Source organism: Euprymna scolopes, chromosome 10, assembly GCF_053919585.1.
Source record: "Euprymna scolopes isolate OS-2025 chromosome 10, ASM5391958v1, whole genome shotgun sequence".
Lineage (NCBI taxonomy): Eukaryota > Metazoa > Mollusca > Cephalopoda > Sepiida > Sepiolidae > Euprymna > Euprymna scolopes.
In genome coordinates, this window is record NC_136491.1 from 72,721,298 (window position 1) to 72,741,279 (window position 19,982).

Genomic DNA, 19,982 nt, shown 5'->3' on the forward strand with positions numbered 1-19,982 from the left:
AAAAAAAAAACACATGAAAAATGGCTTAAATAAGATTGTTTCGATATCAAAATTTAAAAAATCTGTGGGTATCCGGGTATTTTTGGGTGTGTGTGGTCGGTCGGAGGTGTTAATGAAAACATAAGAATAAGTGAAGTAAAAAAAACAACAGAAAAACGAACGTTACGTGAAAAATGGCTTAAATAACACTGGTTCAATATTTAAATTTAAAAAAATCAAAAAAAAAAAGAAGACATCTCACACCACGATTCGAATCCAAAACGTTTAGATAATGAACTAACACTCTAACTAACTGAGCTAACACGACGTACATGAAACTTAGTCAGTTCTTCAACTATTTAAACTAAATCAGGTCATGACGTCATCGGACGAATGCGTAGAACCAATCTCGTCACAAGAGGACGGTTTTTGTTGACCCCCTCCCCTGTAGAAAACTGTCGATTTCAGGGTGAAAAAATGAACGTTTTTGGCCAATTTTTCGGGCGAAGGATGGAGCTTCAATATGATACCAAGTTTGTCAATTTTTATTCTGTCTGTCGAAAGTTTTTAGCGAACACACAAACACACATACATACATACAAACATACATACACACATTTTATATATATAGATAACAATATTTTATAACTCGTAAGATACTTTTCTACCACATACATCTTGAAGCATAATGATCAGCTAACAAAGAATGTAAACAAAGACGGCCATACTGAACTTGATTTTAACCAAATTTACTGCATTGTTTGGTGTCAAGGAAAAGAAAATCGAATCACTTTTTAAAATTGTGTAATAGTTTCCTGTTAACCTCCACATTTCTTCTCTCTCCTCTCTCTCTCTCTCTCATTTTACTCTCTGTACACACGTGGCTGGGGATTTTTTTCACAGCACCAAAATCAACAGTCTATGCCATTTCTAAAATGGACTGTTGAATGAGGTATGTTCCTAGTCCTCCTTGGCTTTATCTTCTCTATTTGAAAAGGGGTTAGTTTATTACTAATCACTTGAGGTGTCTCTACTGTGGAATGCCGATGGAACTGCCCACGCAATGTTTTGCAGGATTAAACAAAACAAGACATTATATACCTTAATGAACAATTGATCCCGAGTTAGCTTCTAGATTAGCTGTATATTCCAACTGATCTCAGAGAGATGTGAAAGAAGCAACATCAGAATAAAGTGTAGTATCATCAGCATGGAATAATATTCTCAGGAAAATCATTGATATAAATAAGAAACAGTGTTGGGCCTAGAATACAGCCCTGAGGAACACCAACATTGATAAAAAAAAGAGAATGAGAAGGCTCTATCCAGAGCTATTCATAAGCTTTGATTAAAAAGAAATGACCTTTAGGTTGACGCTTGAACAGTGCAACTCATCTGGTATATATATTCATGAATTGAATATACAAGCATATCAATGAAAACAAAGAAGTATACGTTTATGGGTTGCTTCACTATGAATGAATGGAAGTGTAAGTAGAATTATGTGTGCATAGAAAGGAAAGTTTTATGTACATTGAGAATGTGTAAAAAGAGAGTGAGGAGAATGATGTGTGCATGTACATAGAGAGGAAAAGTTTATGCAATGAATTGTGTGTCAGTATGCATGCACATGGTGTTTGCTCTAAAACTGAGTTCAGGAGAATATGTTCAACAAAGTCTGAGTAGAAAATGCATATGTATGCGTGTTTATGAGAAAAAAAGTCTTATGTATAAGCATAGTGTGCGTGTGTATGTAAGCTCAAATGTATGATGTGTTCATCAAAACAACTGTCAAAACAAGATGGTCTATGGGGCGTGTTTGTCAAGGTCAAGCAGAAGTAGAGGGTGAATTTTGCCTGTGCAGTTCTTTTTATAGCAACAATAGTAACGCAACCTGACGTTCCCAAAGCGTAGAAATTTCAGATTGAAAATCTCCCCTAGTGTGAGTCTATGTAATTTTGTTTCATAAAGGGAGATAATGCTACAAAACAAAGAAAGAATTATGGAACAGTAAGACCTGACTGTTTTTATCAAGTTGCAGCATCGTTTTTCAAACGTTTACTAGGTTTTCTAATTCCTCTCCCCCTTACCCAGAAAAATTTGGTTTATAGTTACACCAAGCAAATAAATATTATCATTAAAGTTGTGCCGATCCTGTTTATGATTCATCACTCCTGACAGAACCTGGATGTTCAATTATTTAATTTTTTGGCTCATATAATTAAAAATCAATGCAGTTTCATTCTTTCTTTTTTTTTTTTTTTTTACAAGGTGGTCACCACTTATCAAGGCACGGAAGCCACTCGGGGATAAGGAGTATTGCGTGTACAGTACGTTAGTGTTGAGATTTGGTAAAGTGTCTTACTTAGGGGACGGTTCATCAGGAATTTGTTTATGTTGGACTTGAAGACATCCAGGTTGTAGTCAGGTGGGAAACAGGCAAACGGAACAGAGTTCCACAGGCGTGCACTTCTAAGAAAGAAGCTTTGTTCATAGAATCTATGTTTTGGTTTTGGCACAGATAAAGAGTGGGGAAAATTTTTGACAGTGGTTTTAGCTAGACGGGTGTTTTTTGTGAAAAATTGGTGAGGGGGGACCAGGGATTGGAGCTCAGACGAGTACTTGCCATGAAAGTAACAATAAAACAAAGACAGGCTCGTAACGTATCCTGTGGGATAGAGGTTGCAGGGAAGAGAAAAGGGCATCCCCACTAAGCCTATTTTGTACACTGTCAAGGTAGGATAGGCTGTTTTTAGCAGCTCCTGCCCAGATGTGGCAACAGTACTCCATCCTTGGACGTACTTGGCTTTTATATAGATAGAGAATTGCATCAGCAGTGAGATATCTTCTGGATCGGTAGAAGGATCCTACCATTTTTCCAGTGACTTTAGCAATAGACTTGATGTACGTGTTCCATTTCATGTCAGGAATAAAGGTCAAGCCCAGAAGCTTATCAAAACATGGGGCTTCCCCTAGACGAGAGCCATCAATTTCAATTGATGCCAGATGGGGATCAGAGTGTTGATGATGTAAAGATAGGAGCTTGGTTTTAGATGCATTAAAAGTAACCAGCCACCTCTTCCCCCACTGTACCACGCGCTCGAGATCAGAGGAGAGAGAATCAGACAGAACTTTTTTTTTTTCATTTTTCTTCCTTTGAAGATTGTAATGCTGGGTATAGGGCAGCCAAACCAACTGCCAACATTGCCCCGATTTTTATTGAAACCAACCGAGAGCTCTTTTTAGTATCCTCGCTGTTCCCTTAAGTGCAATTGCCTGGATCTCTTTTGCACTTGGTTCACCAGGAATATTAGTAAGGTAGAACTTCAGGTTTTTCTTCATAAGCCCTGTGGCACCTATGATAACTGGTATGATTGATATCTCCTTAAGATTCCAGTTTCTTTTCATATCGTACATGAGACCTTTGTATTTGGTCTGTTTCTCTCTTTCAGCTCTGTTCAGATCGCCATCATTAGGAACACTCACTTCAATCAAGGTTGCAACTCTCTCTGACTTATTCCATATAACTATGTCAGGTTTTACAGCAGCATTTTCAAGGTAGGTGGCTGTAGGGATTACATGGTCGTAATGTATGGTATATAAGTCATTTCTAACTGTTCTTTCAGGTTGATGTTCCCAGGACTTGCTGCTACACTGGATGTTTAATTTTTTACAGATGGTCCAGTGGAGGTACTTGCATACTCCGTCATGTCTCGCTGTATAGTAGCCGTCCCCTAGAAGAACTTTGCAACTTTATATCAGATGACCAACACTTTCCAATTCTGTATGGCAGAACCTGCATTTATTGTCATTACTGATCCCTGCCATCTTCTTGAATGCATTGGTCATCAATCCCTGGTCTTGAGAAGCCATTATGACCCTTTCCTGATCGTGGTGAAGGCCTCCCCTTTTGAGCCAGTCCAAGGAACCGTCTTTATCTATGTATTCCTGAGAGAGTTCCCCCCAAAAATACTTTGCACGCTGATGTTGGTCCCATTCTTTAAGGTTCATCTGTTGAAAGGTCTCGGTATATTTCTGCCGACTCTTTCTTGCTATTTCTGTAGCACACTTGTTTGGTGTTTCGTCCTCATCTGAAAGACAGCCCTGACCAAAATGCTTGGCCAGCTGGGTGACTGATGTTGTTCTGCTGGCTCTTGTCTCTTGATGTTCGTATACTATTGAAAGGGTGTCATTCTGGGAGCTTCTCAGATACTGACCGGTGCTCACAATAGTTGCCCTATGTTGATGATTGATCTCTGAGAGTCCCAGACCTCCTTCTCCCCTGGGCAAATACAGCCTTGGGTAGACACTGATTTCTATATATTATTTTATGAAGCGTTAGTAGCTTCCGTGTCTTTACGTCTAGCCGGTTGATGTATTTTTTGTGGTCAGTCAATGATACCAAAGCTGTATGTTATTACTGGCATAGCAAGCTGGTTGATGGCAGTAATTTTATTATTTATTTGTCATTTATGGTCTTTGATGTGTTGTCATAGATGGTCGTGTAATCAGCATAGCTGCCAATGAATGATTTAAGTATGTGTTTTGGGAGATCATTGATATAGATCAGGAAGAGAGTTGGACCCAGGATGGACCCCTGGGGGACTCCAGCATTAATACTGAGGGCCTCTGATTTCTGCCCATCAACCACTATTCTTATGAGCCTATCAAAGAGAAATGATTTAATGATTGAGAAAACATTTCCAGTTATACTGTAGCTGGAAATCTGAAGTAGGCCCTTATGCCATACCTTATCGAAGGCTTTTGATATGTCAAGAGCAATTGCCCTAGAGAGGAAGCCTTTGTCAAGGGATTCACTAATTCTATGAGATATAACTGTTAGCACATTTGCTGTAGATCTGGCAGAACGGAAACCATATTGTATGTCACTAAGAAGGTTATTTCTGCTGAGGTGGTTGACTACTTCTTTATTTAATATGGATTCCAGCTACTTACTCATAACACACAGAAGACTTATTCTTAAATACAGGGCATACTGATGAGGTTTTCGAGGGTGTTGGGAAGCACTTCTCCTTAAGGCAACGCTTAAACAGTTTTGTAAGTATGGGGGAAAGTTCTGGTTGAAACTTTTTCAACACGATAATTGGAATGCTGTCAGGGCCAGTTGCTTTTCTGGAATCAAGGTTCTTGATTAGCTTGGCAACCTCATGCACAGATATTTGTATGTTGCATAGCGTGTTTGTTATAGGGGGAAATACAGGGAGTTGATGGTCATTGTCGCATAGGGTAGAATTAGCTGCAAAGTTCTTGGCAAATAGTTTGGCCTTGTTGATGCTGATGAGATGACCTCAGGTCCATTGATGATGGTTGGGATAGAACGCACGCTTCTGTTCAGGATCCTGTTTGCTATTTGCCAGAACTGATGGGAACCAAGCCGCTGCTCAGCTACTTTGGATTTAATGGATTGAGCATATAGTTCTCTTGCATTTTTTATTACTCTTTTATAGTGGTTGCTGGCAGTCCTGAAAGCAGCTTTAGTCTCAGTACATCTATTACATTGGTAGCCATGGAAAAAGTGATTTCTGTGCACGATGGCAGCAGCACATCCTGGCTGCCTGTTAGGTTTTTGTTGGAATTTTTTAGATGGAATGAATTGGTCTATGCCTACAATTAACCATTCGGTCAGGTCTGATACGATGGAGGACACATCCTTTTTAAATATAAATGTACGGAGGACACATCCTTTTTAGATATAAATGTACGGAAACTATCCCAGTCAGCCGTAGAGTATTGATATACAGTACGGTGGACAGGTATGTCTGAAGACTTATTGCATTTCGTTTTTATCTTAACTGATACAACCGAGTGGTCGGAAGATCCCAGAGGAGACAGAGCAGAACATGAACATAGCTCAGGGGAAGTTCTGAGAAAAAGGTCTAGAAGGCTAGCGTACTGACCGGAAGTATCAGGCACACAGGTGGGTTCGTGAACAATCTGGGTGAGGTCATAGGCAATGGCGAAATCGTGACAGAACCTCCCCTCATCATCTGTCTTGTTCGAGTGGGTCAGCCATTCCACATTATGGACATTGAAGTCACCACAAATGTGGATGTTAGCCGAAAGATGAGCAGACAGGATGTGGTCAATTTTCTCAGATATGCTCTTAAAGAGAGCAACTCCGCTGTTGTAGGGGCGATAGAGGGCAAATATCAATGCAGTGGTGTAAGCAAGTGCAACCCAGAAGCACATATAAGGTAAATTAGGGTCTTCACTGGAGATATCCCTACCACATGGAAAGCCATCTTTAATGTAGGCACATATTCCATGCCCATGGCGATGTTGGGGGTCAGATTTAGATGTTAAGTTAGAGTATCCTTTAATTATGAACTTGTCTAGGGAAGTGGTCGGCCCTATGCCAGTTTTGCTTAGGAAGAATATGTCCAGTTTCGTCTCCTGTAATTGTGTTTCAACCTCTGGAAGGTTGGAACGTAGACCCCTGATGTTGGAGAAAGAGACATGGTAGTAAGGGTCTACTTTGGAGGATGGGGTTCTTGGTTTATTCATGATTTTTTCTGGAGATATTTCATGTTGAGGATTTGGGATTTGTGGAACAGGTCAACAGACTTGGTTAGAGCAGGACAGAGAGGGAAAGCAGGAGAGAAAATGACAGGAATTTTTTTTTTTGTAGCACATGATAAGGTAAAGCCGTAACAATTACCCACTAGTATGGCATCGAGAGGCCCCACCAGAAACTACTGCCTGCTTAGTGGTTAATCCAAGGTTCAGGTCCCTGACTATCAGGCGGATAACGTCAGCCCTGATGAAACGTTTACCTCCAGCACCTTTACTAGTGACATGGCCACAAAGATAGACATAGAAACAGAAGATTTCACAAAGTACTGCCATCCTGAAAAACAGCTTTTTCTTCACCCTTTGTCAGAAAAATCACTCATTCGAAATGAGGATTGATGGAAAAAATAAGGAGAAGCGAAAGTAACGAGAGCTGCCGATAATGCATCCACAATGCGTTGTCTACTTCTATTAAAAAAAAAAGGTTTAAACGACTTATTAATATTTACTTAGTATAAGTCCACAGCTTTAATTCGAAATTAAAGATATTTGAAGATAAATTCTCCTCCCATGTTTACGAATGAAATGAAAATAGAATACTTTACTGTGATTTCGTTTAAGTTATTAAACTTTCTTCTTATCCAAGAGACACCTCCAACAAAAGAATTATAATAAGTACAATTTAGCACCAAAATAATTTAATTCTATACATACTGTTACTGAAACTGACCAATCAGATTCCATCGAAGCATTTTTTTCACTCTAGCCTCTTGGATGCATCAAGTTCCCAAGATTTCCATCAGGCAAACCCAGCAGCAGCAGCAGCAGCAACTTTTTCCCCTCCAATCCCTGTTGGACAAAATGGCATTTTCACTCTCATGATGAACTTAATCAGAAGCTTCACTTCCTCCTTCTACAGCACACTGCCATTATTAGCATTATCGTAACAGCTAGCAACCTTTCCATGCACTGTCATTATCATCATAAGCAACATCTGCAGCTTTACAGATCATCATCATCATCATCATCATCATCATCATCATCATCGTCATCGTCATCTATAGCTTCATTTTTCTACCAGCCAAAGTTCTATGGCAGCTAACCATCAAAAACAACAGCTCTAGCAAAAAGACTAAAGGATATTTCAACCAGGATAAACATAATTGCCACCCTATGGTAATGGCCAACAATCTGTTTTGTTGACTTATTGAAAAGGTCAGATGTTTATTTCTTCTATATCCTGATTCCATCAACCAATACTGCTTGTTGGGATTTTACAACAAGAATACTTTTTGTACCATAACCAGCTCAAGGATTGAATGAGGAACCCTACGGGGTGGGACAATAAAATTGTTGCCCTAGAAAAGACGACATGATTCCATTTCTGTTTGATGAAAACCTATTTTCTTTTTGTGTTGCAGACCATCAACTAGTTGACCAGTTGTCTACAAATCCCAAGAGCGATAGGAGCCTTCTATCATGTCTGAAAGTAACACAATGTTTAATGAGCGAGATCAGAGATGCGCTGTTGTACAACTCATGCTCTCTACTGACCCAAGTTATGACAACAGGACCATTGCCAGCACCCTCAAAATGTAAATCCAGACATTCAACATGTGAAGGCACAGCTCAACAAAGTTTACCTGGATGTGCTGAAGAGTGTGGTGATCTCCTGGTGCAATTAGGTGGCTGCTAGCAGACCTTGGGTGTAGTAGCAGGACTCGGCGCCTGCCTACAAGTCCAAAGAGACCCGTGCTTGACTTCAGAAGGAGTGCTATGACTTTGTACCCTTCTCTCACTGGCCCCACTCATTCCCGACCTGAATGCACTTGACTACTTTGGTTATATATCAAGAATATCACCAACATGACCTCCCACAACACCAAAGTCAGCCTGATTGCTGCCATCTGCCAAGTATTCCCCTAGCTCCAGCCGGCGCTTGTGGAAAAGGCATGCTCCCAGTTTCAGATCCGTATCAAAGCGATGATTGAGGCTGAAGGCGGCTACATTGAATAGATGTCAGCTCTACTACATAATCAAGTTACCTGGATTGATTTTTTTCAATAAAAGTTTAAAAATAAAGCTGTAATGTTATTTTATTTAGGGCGACAAATTTATCGTTCCGCCCTGTATGTTTTTCATGTCAAATTAATTGTAACTATTTCTCACATCTTTTTGTCAAGAAATCAAATTTCTACATCCATTTTGTCAGCATTCAAAAATCCAAATCGGCATCTTCTTCATGTTTCAAGCACAATCATCCATTGACACGGGATGATCTAAAATAATTTTATTCAGAGATCATTTAATACATCTGATAGCTAATAAAACATTGATGAACACCGAAACTCATTTCTATCCTGATTGATTTAGGAGAATCTTGCTAACTACTTAGTATTTTATTCTGTTTCACTGTAGACACTGCTTGCTTTTTATTTATTTATTTTTTTTAACATGCAGACCCACATATTGCATGCAGGAACAGTCACAAAGAAACAAAAAAGAAAAGAAATTTTAGTTGAAATAAAAGGCATTTATTCATGGTACTTTCCAAAATAATGTATTGCATCTTGTTTTAAAATCTCTTAGTTCGCCATGTAGTTTACAAAACTCTGCCATGTCAAACATGCTTTAATAGTCTCTCATGCTACCATGTGGCTGCTGTAGCTCCATCTTATACCAGCATGCTCTTTTGCCAGTCCACTTAGTGCATTTTATCCTTTTTTTTCTTTTTCTTCTCTTCCTCCGTTGTGACCTCACATCATGCACTGGCTTAGTCATTTGTATAGGTGTTAGCAGCTCTGTTGCATTAGTGATTACAGAACATCACAGCAGCAGCAAGAGTTTGTGATTATGAATTGTGTTTGGTTTATACACTTGGTGCTGATTGGTGTTCAATCAGAGACCATCTCACAGGTGGAGCTGAGCATGTGATAGAAGTTGATAAAAAGGCTTGACACATAGTATACTCTCTCTTTTCCAGTCAGCTCTCATCCCACAGCACTTCTTCCAACCTAAATCTACTTTCTTGAGGTGCAATCAAAATCCAACCTAGGTTGTCCGACCCTGGAGTTTGACAAGAAGCACAATTGACTGAACATGGCTGCTACAGCTACCCAGATGTTGATTGTAATATGAAACCAGCCTGAAAAAACCTGCGTCAATATTGCCGTCACTATTACAAATATGGCCTTAATAGAGCTGAATGGGGAAAAATAACAAAATATAAGAACCTAAAAAATGATATAAAATACACATTTACCGGTTGTGATAGGAGCAAGTGGTCTAATAAAAAAAAAAATCTTAAGAAATATTTGGAAACAATCCCTGGAAGATCAAGCTGTAATGAAATGCAGTTGGTGACCATAAAAGGCAACGACGCCTATTCTTAAAAGAACCCTCGGATATAAATCCAAATCATAATGAAATTAAGTGTTAGCTCCAGGAGGAGTTAGCTCCAGGAGGAGTTAGCTCCCTTGATCTTTTAAAACTAACTGAAGTAAATGTAAAAAAAAAAAAAATATAATAACAACAAGTCCCAAACAAAAGTAGAGTGTGTGAGCCACCTGATATTCAGTTATAAGATTCGGCTGAAGGATGGCTAATATATGATGTGAGACAATGGAGTGTGTAAATATCTCCATTGGATGATTTGTAAAAAGTTGAATATCCAATGCAACATATACCAGAAAGAACAGTTGGAAATAAGTCATACATCATCCACTATGGCTATACAATTGTTTCAGCTATATATCTAAGAAAACGGAGCTAATACACCTGACATAGTGATACGGGACAAGAAAGAGAAAGAAGCAACCTTAGTAGAAGTTGATGATTCTGGGTTAAATAGAGCTGAGAGAAAAAATGTAATGAAATACCAAGATTTTATGTACGACCTGAAAAGAAACTGGAATCTTAGGAAGATCTCTATCATTTCCATAATTATAGGAGCAACTGGACTCATGAAAAAGAATTTTAAAAATACCCGGTGAACCAAGTGCAAAAGAGATTCAAACGATTACACTTAAAGGAATGGTTAGAATCTTAAAAAGATCTCTTGGTAGGGATATATGAGGTAGCAAGTGAATATCTGACATTTAGTTGGATGCCCCATTTCCAGCTTGAATAAACTGATAAGAAAATTTAAAAAAAAACCAAAAAACTAGTTCAACACTAGTTCAACACTAGTGTACTGTATGCGTTCTTCATAAATTCTTACAAATAGGACATCCATTCTTTCTTCAGAAATGAACACCTTTCTCTTCTTTACTAATGGAACATTACGCATAATGGCAATATGCATCGACTGGTTCCATGTGCTTCTCTTTTTCCAGTCCTCTTTTATTGACATACTAGCAGATATACCCGGTGTTGCCTGGTATTAAACATAATGTTAAATTCCTTTAAAAACAAAATGAAGTAAAAAAAATGGAAAGAAACTGAGATATGTGCATGCAAGTATTATATTTTTTCTAAACAGTTCATTTCTTGTAAGTAAAAAAATATTTAAGCTGAGATTGAAACCAAAACCTAAAGACAGTGAGTCAAGTATGATAACCATAAAGCCAGCTTGACATGATGTTTAAGAAATGTTTGTTAAACTTATTTATTCTTAACTTAAGGAATCTGTAATATTAACTATTCATGCATGCACAGTTGTGAAACATCTTGCAAATAGATAAAAATCCAATGATCTTCACATACCAATTTTTCAACTTTAACCCCTTAGTAACCCTTTTTTCCAGATGAAAACTGATAAAAATTTTTCCATATCTCTGATTACTGCATATAGCAAATTTCAAGTCTGTAGGTCAAAAATTAATTGATTATATAGGTTGAGAATTGCCCTCACACACACACACACACACACACACACACACACACACACACACACACACACACACACACACACACACACACACACACACTGTCACTTTTATAGATATATAGATCATTAACATGTTAACGAAGATGATCAATTTGTTTTAAATGTTAGAATGAGACTTCGTTTTCCAAGAGTTCCAGAAATAGACATGAAAATAGGAATACAAAATAGGACTAACGTCCATGTACTATAGAAATTGAACTGAATCTGTGAGTTTTCTCTTATATAGCAAGGCTATTGCAAGGGATGAGGAGAGAAAGATAAACATCTTATTCTATTGAGATCTCAAATTTATAATTTGCTAGAAAAAGTTAAGAACGGAAACGGAAATTGCTTTCTACATGACCAGCGTTCTTATTGGTGAATGTGTATATTGCTCTGCGAGTAAGGACATGTAAGTGCAAAAAGAAATAAAAACATAGATCATAATTAATTAACTTCTACAGTTACATGAAGAAAAATGGTATGAAAATGATACAAGGAATATGGAATGTGAGCGTTTAAAACAGACTTGGATCTGATAACCTCAGTAGAAGATTGAATCAGGACAGTATAGGGAGATATGTGCAGAACAGATTTTTTTTTTTTTACGTTGTCACCACTTATCAAGGCACGGAAGCCTCTCGGGAATCAGAGTTATTGCATGTACAGTTCGTTAGTATTGGAGATTTGATAAAGTGTCTTACTTAAGGGGGTGGTTCATCAGGAATTTGTTTATGTTGGACTTGAAGACATCCAGGTTGTAGTCAGATGGAAACAGGCAAATGGAACAGAGTTCCACAGGTGTGCACTTCTAAGAAAGAAGCTTTGGTCATGGAATCTACATTTTAGTTTTGGCACAGATAAAGAGTGGAGAAAATTTTTGATAATGGTTTCAACTAAATTTCGTTGGTTTGGTCATATTGAAAGAATGGATGAGAGTTCTTAGGTTATTAGATGTAGAAAAGTTGATGTAGCAGGGTCAATGCGAAGGGGAAGTCCAAGAAAAATAACATGAAAAGAAACAATAAGGATAGATTTCAGAGAATGAGGAATAAATAAAGGCCTGGTAAGAGATAAGTTAGAAAATAAGTCAGAAAATGAATTTCTAAACATTGTTGCTGTGTGCTTACATCGATTTGTATTTGTAAACATTCTCGCAGACACTATCTTGTGGCAGACAAATGAAATTACTGACCTTGTGTTAAAAATAGATCCCCTTTTCCTATGTCAAACTTTAAAGAAAGAAATCTAAATAAAACTTTTTTTCCTTAAACAGAATAGGAGAGATTTTTATTCCAAGCTGAATCGAATATAAACACAGTAAACTTAAGTCTGAAGTTCTATTTATTGTGATTCAGCGAGGATTTAATTCTAATCATTTGTTTTTTTTCTAAGGGCGACGACTGTTGTATCAATACGATTTGATTAATACAGCATGTCTGCTGCCATTCGGTAGCTACAGCAGCTGTCGCACCTTCACATTTCAAACCACTTTTCTTGTCATACACATACGCGCTCACGTACACACATGTAAATATATATTCACGTTCCCGTACATACACTCACATGCTAACGTACGCACACATACGCGCACACGTATGCACACATGGGCAACGTCACTTCCCCTTTAAAGGAAATCCACACATGCGCAAAGGACACCGGAAACAACTACAAAAGCAAGAGACCTGAGCTGTTTCCTTTTTTTCGATTCAGCTCCTGACCTGAGTGGTCGATGGACCTACCGCTCCCTTTGGGGCACGCTTCATGTCCCCTGCTACTATGTGTGGGGCAAGAGCCAACAGACAGCATGTACACCTTACATGCTTTCTCTCTCCATGGCCTGGATTGACTTTCTCACTCTCTCTCTCTCTCTACAACAATAGACTTTCGCCCTCACCAGCTAACAGCGAGAGAAGCACGCCAAACTAAACACGTGCTGTACCCTTTCTTTTATTTGTTTCTTCACAAAATAAATTCTAGTTCGTTTATTTCAATTTAACACATCGTTCCTTTCTTCCTCAATTCAATTCATTTTTCCTTTTGTACGACTGGGGGATATATATAATATACCACCAGTCAGCTACACACCATTAAGTATGCAAAGTAATTCAAAGGGTAGTATCTGCTTTGGCAGATACTGCAATCAAAGACCATATGTGTGTGGGCAACCCCACATATAAGACCATTGCTCTTGAGCAATCAGTTTTGATCAATGTAGGGAAAACCCTTCATACCATTTGTCACTATTCAGTTCCTTCTTGGAGGAACTGGTCCCCCTCCCTTAACTCTCCGCGTTAAAAAATGTGCTTGTGCCTAATTTGCTCAGTGGGGAAGCAAATAAATACATTGCTACGGCGGGGGGAAGCGAGGAGTCGATACTTTGATGTGGCCTGTCAAAGCTCTCAGCACCAGTTCTTCAAACACCAAGTTTTTTCACAAACTCAGAAAGTTTTTCACAAACAGCCCTCTTTAGGGCTATATTTTTCCACAACGAACTCAGAAAGCTTTTTTACAAACAGCCCTTTCCAGGGCTAACCTTCCAAAAGTTTTTCTTCCTTCACTGCCTGCACTCTGAGAATCCTCTGAGACGCCTGCCTACTCCTCCAAGAAACCCTTGGTGTCTCTTGCAGCCTTTCAGCCTTTGGTGCTTCCTGCAGCCTTCCAGTGCCAGTCGACGTCAGGCTACCACACCAGAGTCTATCAATGTCCGGTTGCCAGTTCCAGTGCCAATAGCTGTCAAGCTATCCCTTTCAGTGCCGGTCAACATCAGGCTACACACTCGAGAACTTCCAGTATACACTGACGTCCAGCTCAGCAGCCCGCTGACGCTCTCTTCCAGTATCTTCTGATGTCCTGCTCAGCAGCACGCTAACGCACCCTTTCAGTAACCTCTGATGTCCAGCTCAGCAGCCCACTGACACCTGCCTTCCAGTGCCCTCTGACGTCCAGTTCCTGATCCTGACGATCTATCTTTATTTCATCTTACTTTTTTGGGTCTGACAATTTCACATTTTGATTGTCAATAAAAAGGGACGGTTCCTACCGTTATTTTTATACTGAAATCTCTGTTTGTCATTCTTCTTTATCTTTGCTGTTACCTTCCTTTGTATTGTGTCTAATATTTTAGTTTTACGTTCAACTGGTTTTTATAACTGGTTGTAAAACCTTCTGCAACGTCATTAATGCAGCAACAGCAGCAGCAGACACAGCAACACCATCAATTTAAAATTATTATTATTATTATTATTATTGAAAACGGTGCTGACAGCAAACAGAAAGGAGATGGGGCAGGTTGGCATTAAACGTGGGATATTTCAAGGAGATTCGTTATCGCCACTTCTTTTTGTAATGATAATGATGCCACTGAGCATCTTCTTGAAGAGAGAAAAACTGGGGTATAACTTTGGATCTGGTGACAGACGCCTCAACCATCTACTGTTTATGGATGATTTGAAAATATTCGGTAGAAATGAAAAGGAAATGGAGAGACTGGTAGAACTTGTGGGGACATACTCAGAAGACATTGGGATGGAGTTTGGGATTAGTAAATGTGCGGTGCTGGTGATGAAAAGAGGAGTAAAGGTTCATTCGAATGGAATAGTGCTGCCAAATGGAGAAATCATGAAAGAAATAGAAGATACAGGATATAAGTATTTAGGGGTGCTGGAGGGTGTAGGCATCATGAACAGAGAAATGAAAGAAAAAGTCAGGAAGGAGTATCTTAGAAGAGTAAAACTGATTGCAAAGTCGAAACTGTATGGAGGAAATCTAATGAAAGCAGTAAATGCATGGGAAGTCAGTGTTTTGAGATACAGTGCGGGTGTTAGAATGGTCTGACAAAGAGTTGCATGCCATGGATATCAAAACAAGAAAAGTTTTAGCAATGTTTGGTATATTTCACATTCGAAGTAGCATAGCAAGGCTGTATCAAAAGAGGAAAGATGGTGGGAGAGGATTGAAAAGTGTAAAAGATTGTGTTAGAACCGAGGAGATGTCGTTGAAGGAGCATGTGGTTAGAAGTGGGGAGTGGATGCTTAAGGTTGTGGCCAATGAAGTGGAGGTATGTGAGACCAAGGCTGATTATGTGAAGCGTATGGATAGAGAAAAGGCAAAGGACTGGCTAGGAAGAAAATGCATGGAAGGATATAGCAGAAGTGGCTGATGAAAGATCATGGCAATGGCTTAGAGCTGGGTATCTGGCTAAGAGTACTGAAACTTTTGTTTGTGCAGCACAAGAGCAGGCATTAAGAACACGATTGTTCAAAAAAGTGGTTCTAGGAGAGAAAATTGCTGCAGAATGCCGGATTTGTGGTAAGACCTCAGAATCAATTGCGCACCTTGCAGCAGGGTGTAGTGGACTGGCCCAGAGAGAGTACCGCAAAAGACACGATCCCATGGGACTCCGGACATATTGGGAGGTGTGTAAGAGGGTTGGGGTGAAGTGTGCTGGAAAATGGTTTGAGGAGGTGCCTGATGAAGTGAAAACAAGTGAGGATGGCAAGATAGAGGTATGGTGGGACAAAAGTGTCATAACGACCCAGCAATTGGAACATAATTGTCCGGATTTGGTCGTCATTGACAAGGTCTCAAAAAACTGGCAGATTGTAGATTTCTCAATACCCTGGGACAAGAATGTGAGAGAGAAGGAGAAAGAGAAGTGGAGCAATTATGCTCCATTGGCCTTGGAGATAAGGCGTATACACGGGGTTAAAACACAAATAATCCTGGTCGTAGTTGGTACACTAGGAGTAGTGTCAAGTCGTCTGGAAGGACAATTGAAAAAACTACAAATCCCCGATGTTTTAGGTGGCCTTCAAACCTCTGCAATTATAGGTACCACCAACATCCTTAGGAAAACCCTTGATCATTGAAGCTCCTGGTTTGAAGCCGGGATTAAGGGAAATCCTCTGGAAATGAATCCCATCCCTTTCCAGAGAGACGTTCATAAGCGAAATCAGAATTATTATTATTATTATTATTAATGATGACGATGACGTCGTCGTTGTTGTCGATGATGATGATCATCATCATCATCATGATCATCATCAAATGAGCGTCATTGGAAAATCTTATGGGACCGTGTTATATTTTAGATAGAATTTTACGGTGCTAGTGCAGAGAGTGATCCGCGCTATTTTTTAAGTACAAAACACCCTCCCCTCCTCATGTTAAGAATGGCTTTTTAAATAATAACGTTATTTACGTCCGGATCACTTTCTGCCTGCACTAGTATCAATTTTACAGTTAAATTCAATTTTTACGATATCTTTTTGTTTTTGGTGAAGTTACAAAACGCCCCTCCTCTCTCTCTCAATGTTCAGAATGGATTTTTAAATAATAATGTTAATATTTTAGCACGGTTCCTATTCTGCGTAAATACCAAACATTTACTATTTGGTATATTTACAAAAAAAAAAAAAATAATAATAAACAAAAGAAACCATTCGATTTCACGCGGTTAACGCTATATTTGCATACAATTTATTTACGGGATAAATGTTAACGTTTACACCGTATATTTTGCTAATACGCATGCGCAGGTAGAATTCCAACCGGTGTTATCTAACATCACAATATTTCATAAAAGCATCTCCTTCCTCCTTTACCAGGTAATATCACGTCAAAAGTATTGGGCACATTTTTTTTTTTGAAAATTATTATAACCATATTGTAAAAGAATTCATTTTGTCTGTTGTTTAAATATGTTCATTTTATGGTCTGTATGATGCAATTACTCTATGGATGTTTTGTTTTTATGATTCCAACTTTCTTTCGACGACTGTCTTAAAAAAAACAAACAAAAAAAAACAAAAAACAAACAAACTCTGGCACTTCCCTGTGCAAATTAGAAAGCTATTCTTAAAATGGACAGGCTCGGGGTTTGTTTTACTATACACATAGATTCGAAAAATTTGTCAAAAAACAAATCTATAACAAATGTTATGGAAAGATACCTAACTGGATAAGTTAATGTTTTTATTTATTTATTTAAATGTTTATTCGGTTCGAAAAGCGGCGCGCCCGAAAATCATAGTGTTTATCGATATATTTGAAAAAGACAAATGGCGGTGATCTCTGAATACGTTAAGTTTGGGAAAATGAGTTCAAACTAAAAAATTATACAAAATGCTGTTAGAAACCCACCCAATATATATCACCGTGACATAGACTGACATATATTGAGTATCTAACAGTATTTTGTATACTTTTTTAGTTTGAACTTATTTCCCCAAACTTAACGTATTCAACAGAGACCTCACCGCCATTTGTCCTGTTCGGCGCTGTTGTATACGTCGTCACTGATCTAAGAGAGATAACTCTATTTTACTAAGACATTATCGTACAGTGAGCACCCACTTTTTGCCCAATTTCGTATGTTTGTTTTTTTTATTTATTAGTTCCTATGAAAAAAAAAAAAAAAAAAAAAAATGATAAACCGACCTTAAAAAAACTAAATTAAATGCGATATTCGTTTTCAGCACTCCCAAAAACCCCTAGAAAACAAGTTTTTTAAGGTAGGTTTTGTGTTGGTCTACCAGGCCACAATTACCATTAATTGTAAAAAAAAAAAAAAAAAAAAAAAAGTTTTTCAACAACTTTATTTAATGTAACAAAGTTTTATAGCATTAATTAAAAAAAAAAAAAAATGTAAACTGTGACAATACTGTAACAACGTTTTCAATTTTACATAAAACAATGATTCTTTGATACAATTCACTATTCTTGAGAATATTTAATCTAGTTGCTCTTCTTCGCCACAGGAACTCCCTTAAATGCAAATGATATATTTCTTCTGTCGTACCCAAACTTCCTCGCATGTCTTTTTGCATACAAACCTACGTAAAAATATCAAATTTAATTACTTTCAAATATACTTGAATTTTTTTAATAATGAAACAAATTTTAGTGTTAATTATTTATAAAGGTTTTAAAACCAAACTAACCTTCGATAGTTTGGGTATGAACTGTGTCATCATCAGGATTGACAAAGTTTTCTCCATGGACAATTGTGGCATGCTGATACATGCCATTCTAAAAGCTTTCTAATCCATCATAAGCTGCCCCTCCATTTGAAATTTTCTTGTACCTAGCAAAATCCATGAACAAATTATTGGGAACCCCTACCGCAAAGGAGGAAAAGAATGTGAAAAAAAAGCAAATAAACTTGACGTCTTCGCCATTGCATCCATCGTCAAACCGGAAGTGGCGAAGGTTTAAATTAAAGCTAGTCAATCGAAAAGAGGGGATGACTTCCAAAAATATCGGTGAAAAAAAGCGACTCCCTCTCCTCCTTGTAGAAAAGTACCCAGTTTAAGGTGAAGGAATTAATGTTTTTAGCCAATTTTTCAGTAGGGCCGAGCTTCAATTTGATACTGATCTCGTGAAAATCCATCTCCTCTGTCGAAAGTTTTAGACATACAAACATACATACATACATTTAAACAGACAAGTGAGATTTATATTATTTTTTCCAATTCCTCCTTTTAACTGCTGTAATGTTGCATCTGTTGCTCCCTCTCTCTACTTCCCAAACATCCAAACGCTGTCTCTAATTCTTCCTCAATTATATTTCCTTTAGAAAAAAGACTCAGATGAGTCTTTTTTTTTTTTTCAAGAGGAAATATAATCGCCACTACCTTAGTTGTACCATCCTCATGTAACCCTTACCCCCCGCCTCTGCTCCAGGCATAATGGCTTGTTCAACAGGTCTTGCTCACAAATCTCTTTGAAGTTCATCCAGTCGACAATTGTGTGTGATGAAATGCTGATTTCCTCTTTAATTCTGCATTGCTTTATATCAAAACTATAGAAACAACAGTATTATTACCTGACTTATGTTTAGATGATTTTTTTCAAAAAAAGACCCTTTTACTTATGGTAATTGTTGACATTGTTTGCATCTCCAGTGGCAACCATCTTTTTGTTTCCTTTTTATCAAAGATCTGACTTATTTCACGTCCCACATGTGCTCGAATTAATTAGTAAACTTAGTGAAGCTGCAAAATGGACTTCATTAGTTTTGATAAAATGTAGCTAAAATTCCAGTCAAAATCCTGAATTTATTGTGATGTGAGCACATGGTCCACTATGAATTTGTTGCTTACACAAACACCTTCTAAATTGGCCATTCTCTTTTGCCATATAAATTTGGAATATGATTAATTAAAATAGCTGAAAGTGCTTAAATATTAAATTTGAATGAAATAGCTGAAATCGTCCTTAAAATAAATTCTTATACCCTATTATGAGTTTTCACAGAAATGTGTGAAATTGTTTCAATCAATAAAAATCATTTTAAGCCCCAAAGTAACGAGTCTATCTTAAATTAACCTCCAGAATTTCCAAGCTGGGTCACATCAAGCACCCAAAGACCTATGCTCACTACCCCCCTTGTACGTCTGACCAGGAAGGCAAAAAGAAATATTCAATGTCACACTCTTTATCTGTGCCTAAACCTAAACACGTTTCATGAACAAAGCTTTTTTCTTAGAACTGCACGCCTGTGCAACTCTTTTATTTGCCTGCTTTCCAGCTGACTACAATTTGATTGGCCAAACGTAAGCAAGTTCTTGATGAACCATTCCCCTAAGTAATCCAATTTGCA

At 38.0% G+C, this 19,982-nt stretch overlaps 1 protein-coding gene across 1 annotated transcript in view; it reads left to right on the forward strand.

The window, feature by feature from the left end:
• Positions 1-16,891: 16,891 nt before the first annotated feature.
• Positions 16,892-19,982, forward strand: part of LOC145286104 (exonuclease mut-7 homolog) — a 69,845-nt gene continuing 66,754 nt past the window's right edge. Inside the window, exon 1 of the mRNA XM_080134796.1 lies at positions 16,892-16,986. The gene's annotated coding sequence lies outside the window, so the exon portion shown is untranslated. The remainder of the gene's footprint in view (positions 16,987-19,982) is intronic.